Source organism: Alosa sapidissima, chromosome 22 (genome assembly GCF_018492685.1).
Source record: "Alosa sapidissima isolate fAloSap1 chromosome 22, fAloSap1.pri, whole genome shotgun sequence".
NCBI classification, from domain to species: Eukaryota; Metazoa; Chordata; class Actinopteri; order Clupeiformes; family Clupeidae; genus Alosa; species Alosa sapidissima.
In genome coordinates this window covers 17,763,766-17,770,642 of record NC_055978.1, presented here as the reverse complement: position 1 = coordinate 17,770,642, position 6,877 = coordinate 17,763,766, and positions in this window count along the sequence as shown.

Genomic DNA, 6,877 nt, shown 5'->3' with positions numbered 1-6,877 from the left:
TTCCGTATGTTGTAGAGTGCAAAACGGCATGACCGGGCGACTGAGGCAACATGATCCGAGAAGTTTAGTTGGTTGTCAAGAACAACTCCTAGATTTCTTGCAGTCCTGGTCGGTGAAACAGACAGGGAGTCAAATTTGATGTTGATGTCGTGGTGTATGGTAGGTTTAGCTGGGATGACCAGCAGTTCAGTCTTTGAGAGGTTCAGCTGGAGGTGGTGTGCCTTCATCCATGTAGCTATGTCTGAAAGGCAATCCGAGATCCGTGCTGAAACCAGGGGGTCGTCAGGTGGAAAGGACAGATAGAGCTGTGTGTCGTCTGCATAGCAGTGGTATGAGAAGCCGTGCGAACGGATAATCTGTCCCAAGGAGGTGGTGTAGATAGCAAAGAGGAGGGGGCCCAGCACTGAGCCCTGGGGGACCCCTGTGGTGAGATGGTGAGGTGCGGATAGCTGACCAAGCCATGATACGTTAAACGAGCGTCCTGTGAGGTAGGATTCAAACCAGGAGAGAGCAGAACCGGAGATTCCCATGTCAGCGAGTATAGAGAGAAGGATACGGTGATTAACCGTGTCAAAGGCAGCCGATAAGTCAAGCAGAATGAGTACTGATGACCGAGCGGTCGCCCTGGCTTCTTTTAAGGCTTCTGTTACAGACAGCAGAGCCGTTTCAGTAGAGTGGCCGCTTTTGAACCCAGACTGATTTGGATCCAGAAGGTTGTTCTGTGAAAGGAAGTCAGAGACCTGTTTGGAGACTGCTCGTTCAATGCCTTTGGATAGGAAAGGCAGTAGTGAGACAGGGCGGTAGTTCTCGACTTGAGCAGGGTTGAGAGAAGCTTTCTTAAGTAACGGTGTTACCCGGGCCATTTTGAACGCTGTTGGAAATGTGCCGGAGGTTAGCGAGGCATTGATCACATGTGTGATAGCTGGAGCGATGGTCGGGCTGATGGACTGAAGTAGGCTCGTAGGTATAGGGTCCAGCGAGCATGTGGTAGGACGGCTGCATGTCAGGAGTCTGGACACTTCACTCTCGGAGAGAGGCATGAATGCTGAAAAAGATGTTCCAGCAGTCCCTAGAGGTTGTAGGAGTGCGGTATCTGAGTCAGATGCGTTGAGTGGGCATGTAGAGAATTGACTGCTGATTGCCGCCACTTTGTTTGTAAAAAATGAGGCGAGGGTATCTGCAGTAAGGCTGGATGGAGGAGGAGGTAGCTGAGGGTTGAGTAGCGATTTGAAGGTTGAGAAAAGTTTTCGAGTGTCTGTAGCGCTGTTGATTTTGTCATTGTAGAAAGCAGTCTTAGCAGCAGTGATGCTGGCTGAGAAGGAGGTCAGGAGTGTCTGGTAGTTTTTGAGGTCGTCAGCTAGTTTGGATTTGTGCCATTTCCTCTCCGCGGCTCTGAGTTTGGTGCGCTGCGATCGGAGGGTATCATTTAGCCATGGATGAGAATGTTTAGATCGAGCTGGCCTTGTGGTAAGAGGGCACAGCTCGTCTAGACACGAGGTCAGTGTGGAGCAGAGCGAGTCAGTGGCTTCATTAACCTCCAGAGAGGAGAAGGTGTTGAGTGGAGGTAGACCGGAGGCAACCACAGAGGAGAAGTGCGTTGGAGACAGGTTCCGGATGTTGCGGCGGAACGTGACCATCGGCTGAGGAGCTGGAGGCTGTTCTGACAGGCTGACGTTGAACTGGATGAAGAAGTGGTCAGAAAGATGGAGAGGCGTCACCATGAGGGTGTCTGTGCTGCAGTTCCGAGTGAAGATCAAGTCAAGCTCTTTGCCAGCTTTGTGAGTCGGTGGGCTTTGAACCAGTTCGAGGTCAAAGGAGTGGACCAGGGCCAAAAAGTCCGCTGAGCCTGGGGCATCTAAGTGGATGTTCATATCACCGAGAACAAGAAGCGGACAGTCATGCTCAGGGATGGAGGATAGCAGAGTGTCAAGTTCGTCAATAAAGTCGCGTAGTTGGCCTGGAGGGCGGTAGATGACCAGCACGTAGAGTTTTGCTGACTTGCGACTCAACTTGGACTTGAATACTATTCACTCAAGACTTGACTCGGACTTTGCCTCTTTGACTTGTGATGACTTGACATGTCTCGAATCAAAAACTAAATTTCCTGATCGTGTACCAGTCAACCCAGAGACGCTTTCCCGCGACTAAAAAAAATAAAAAAAATAGCGGAGACAAGCGGCCAGAGCACAGTTCAGTAGCTTACTGCCACTACCCCCACACGCATTACGCATTGTGTGTAGGGCACCAAGAGACAGAGGAAGGACCAACATTTAGCCAATCACTAGTAGCTTTACTGTAAACTGATTTGCACTCTTGTTAGAGAATGTTTGTCAAAAAGCACCAACAGCATGTTACATAAAGATGATACTTTTCGAGTCCTCTCCATTAAGATCCAACTTGAACTTATGCTACTGCATTTAATTGAGAACGCATCTAAGTACGCATGAGAGGGAGAGAAAACGAGTAGGTTCCAGCTGGCTTGTCATTGTTGATGATGATTGATATCTTCTTTTAAATACAAGAAACATATAAAAAGAAATCGTGGAGGCAACCAATATGAGATTAGAGGAGATTGTGAATTTATCCGGTTCTCACTAGTCTACTATACTGTTATAAACTATGAGATCCAGGTCACTATGACATAGCTGCACTCACTGTGATTTGGAAAGTGGACAAGAATATTATAAAGAGTTGTCTTTGCCTTGTGTAATGGAACTGGTGAGTCTTGAAGTATTCAATAATTTATTTACATGAAGCACATGATATGCCACTCAGCTACTGTAGCTAGGTGGCTACTGGCTACCAGGCTCATAATTCACTTTTAATTGCAAACAGAAAATGTCAAGCAAGCATCATGTCATACATGCTTCTCTTTCCAAAGGAATGAAAGCTGTTTGTGCCAACTTAATATCATGCTTATCATTGTTAATATTGTGCTATACATGTGGCACAAACAATGTTTGAGTTTGTGGACTAGCCATACTGTAGGCTATATTTGAACGGAGCTGGTAAAAAAAGATCATTATGAGAACGTGTGGACAGTGCACAATGGGCTTAAAGTGACAGTGCACCATTTACAAATTAGATAAACAGCATCAAATGTGTAGTATTTCTTAAGAAATGAATACTTTAAAACACAATTACTGTCATTATTATCTTTTAAATAATATAAAAGTGTTGACCTTGGCTTCCCTTATGAGTCACCACTGGCAGACAGCCTAATAAATTGTTTGCAGGCAAATATGTGGCCTAGCGCAGTGAAATACCATCAGTCAAATTATTACTCATCCTTACAGTGGGCTCCGCAATTTAGAAAAACATTATATATATTTGCAGCTGTGCTGAGTGTCATGTAGCTATCCGTTTTGTACAGATTACTCAGGTATGCACATGTGTATATTACACAGGTATGCACATGCATATGTCGTAAAAGATTACAAGACAGAAACATTGAACATATTTTAATCTGTATTTATAAAAAAAAATACTGTGGATTAGATGGAAGTGCTAAAATGATGATCGATAGTCTAATAATGGCATTATTAAGTGAAGAGTACCTGATGACTTGTTCAGGACTTGAAAAAGATTGGGACTTGGACTTGGACTCGACTTGGCTTTGATGTGACTTGGACTTGGACTCGACTTGCCCTTCTCTGTATTTACTTGGGACTTGACTTGGACTTGACTGCTAAGACTTGGGACTTACTTGTGACTTGCCAAACAGTGACTTGGTCCCACCTCTGGAACTGCATTACTCCCCGTTCCCCCCACTTTAACCCCTGGTTACACACACTTCAAACATGAAACGGCTAAAGCTGAGAGAGAACCAAATGATTTAAAAGTGAATTGCACTGAGCAACCGGCAAGATAAAAGTTAAACAGAAATGAACAGAGCAGGGCACAATTATATGTGATGCACACAGAATGAACTACACACACACACACACACACACACATTCATCCATGATGCTGGAGCTGTTTGTTTAGTCTTACATGATGCTGATCCATGATGCTGGAGCTGTTTGTTTAGTCTTACACCCAGAGGTGGCAACAGAGATTCCAACAGGCCTAATCTGTGATTGGTCCCTGTGCAGCAGGGATGAGAGGCAACTAGACGCGACATGGCCAATCAGAGTTTGAGTTCGAGGCCGCAGACTCGCTTGTACCCCTCCGTCTCCATGGCGTTGACACATTATGTAACAGACACAGATGTGATATGAAATTTCCAGGCTAAGGGCAGAGACTGGTTGCGTAAGACTTGATTTAGATGTGCTTTATTAGTACATTACCCCTGAACTATTAATGCTATACACACTGTGCCTCTGTGTGTGTGTGTGTGTGTGTGTGTGTGTGTGTGTGTGTGTGTGTGTGTACACATGCAGTAAATGCATTATAACAGAGGAATCTCTGCAATGTGACTAATAAGCTTGGCTGAGGTTGTTAGAATGAGCTTATCAGTTAAGACTTATCTAAACTATGAGGTTTTATCACACAGTAATATCACACAGAGAACTTAATGCAGTATGCCGTAAGATATTAATATATCCAAACACACACACACAGACACACCCATACACACAGTCTCATATCCTTTCTCAAGCACACACACTTGCTTACTGACAGCCCAGCCCTCTCACCTATACACACACACACACACACACACACACACACACACACACACACACACACACACACACACACATCTTTGGACCTCCGCCCACACATCACCATTCTTCATCCTCACCTCACATACACTCACACACACACACACACACACTAATCTACACAAACTCACTGACCCACCCATGTTACCCTCACTCACACACATATGCTCATTTACATCCCCACCTGCGAGCACACACACACACACACACACACACACACACACACACACATACACACACACACACACACACACACATACACACACACACACAAACCCACACTCATTTACATCCACACCGCCTGCTGCACACACACACACACACCCCATCCCTGACACTCACACCCACACACACATGCTGAGACCTCCAGTGGCGTGACCTTGTGTGTGCGTGTGCATGTGTGTGCGTGTGCATGTGTGTGTGTGTGTGTGTGTGTGTGTGTGTGTGTGTGTGTGCGTGTGTGTGCGGCCGGCCAGACGGAGGCAGCTGCTCAGGTTCAGCTCCCTCACCTCTCGGCCGTGTCGTGTCCCTCGTCCCACCGTGCAGCATATCATCAGTGTGTCGCCGCCTGCCCTTCCAGGCCATGCCCCAGGACACGCCGGCCTGCCATTGGCCACTAGGGGGTCAAAGGTCACAACCTTTGTCTGTGAGGGGTCCCCCCAGAGCCCAGCAGGATGTGGCACTCAGTCTTGTATGAGAGAGGGACACCTTTGGAGGGGATGAAAGGGCCTTTCAGAATGAGCCCGGGGTCAGTCAGATGGACGCTTACCAGGGTGTCTGGTTTTCTCTCTCTCTCTTTCTCTCTCTCTATCTATCTCTCTCACTTGCTCTCTCTCTCTTCCTCATTCTCTTTCAACCCCTCTACCTCTCCTTCTCAGTGTCTGGTTAAAACACAAATATAGCTCTACATTCTTGTTAACTGACAAATGACATCTAGTAGCTCTAGCCTACTACTGTACATTTGAGTGGGCTGGTAGAAATCTTGGAAAACAGAAAGCAAAACAGTCAAATTGGATCAAAATGGACACAAAACACAAAAAAGTCATAACTAACTAGCTCGAGTTGCTACAGCCAACGGCCAGGGATAGGCAGTATTTCTGATACTGTCGTGGCAGATATTTAAGTCCAAACATCTTGCCTACAACGTAACAAAAATACACCATTATAAGTGCAGAAGTCAAAAACTTGGGGATACATAGAGATACAGAGCGCACGTAGGGGGAATTCTGGTAGAATAGCTTCAGTATTAGTATAGTAGTATAGTATAATAGTATTAGTTAAACTTGTTATTTAAAATGTTATAAAAGTATGTTAGCTAGGAATAACTTCAGTGTATTACTTGATTATGATTGAGGTTATATGAATACATGCTTTACAGTTTCAAACTCGTTCTCTCATCATGATGTCTACAAACCATAGTGATAATTTTATGCAACAATACATGTATTTAAAAAAAGCATTTCGAATACAAAATAGTATGTTGTCATTTGAATTTTATTTTGTTGAAGACATATTTGTGAAATACTTCTGGTAAAACCAATAGCCTACTTTTGGTAATGTGAGGACATCATAAAAGTGCAAAACAATGAATGCAGCCTTTGACTAATGCCGACTTGCCCAGAGTTGTTGTGATCAGAATATTGAGATTCAGGAAGATGATTCAGTTAGTAACGTGTAGGTTGCTCACACCACACCAACCTCAAGTTTCTTGAGAACTTTAATCATCCTATTGGAATGTATGCAACCTTTTATGTGGTTGCCCTGCAACAAGTTGCCCCATTTATCGCCTAAGGCGATGAACAATTAATTTAATTAATCATTTCCCCATACTTATTGTGAGTATAATATTGAGATTCTGAAGATGATCCAGTGCAAGATGAATAACTTATAGGTTGCTCACACACATGCATTGACAATGTCAGACTTGCCCTTTGACCCTAGGGTATTTGATATTTTATTTTAAAATGCATTTTGATATATTTTTGCCAACAGGTAGAGCATCCAGGCCGCTACAGTGCTACACTCTGGGTAGATATTTCAAATGATGCCCCCCATAGTGTAGCCCTGTAGCTGCCTGACTGTTCTAGCTGTTGGCTGCAGCAACTCAAGCTAGGCAGCACCGATCGTTATCAGGGTTTTTTCTTGTACCGACAGCACTCAATGACCTCGAGAAACATGTGAAACGTGAGATCTATGTTAAAAAAGAATTGTCC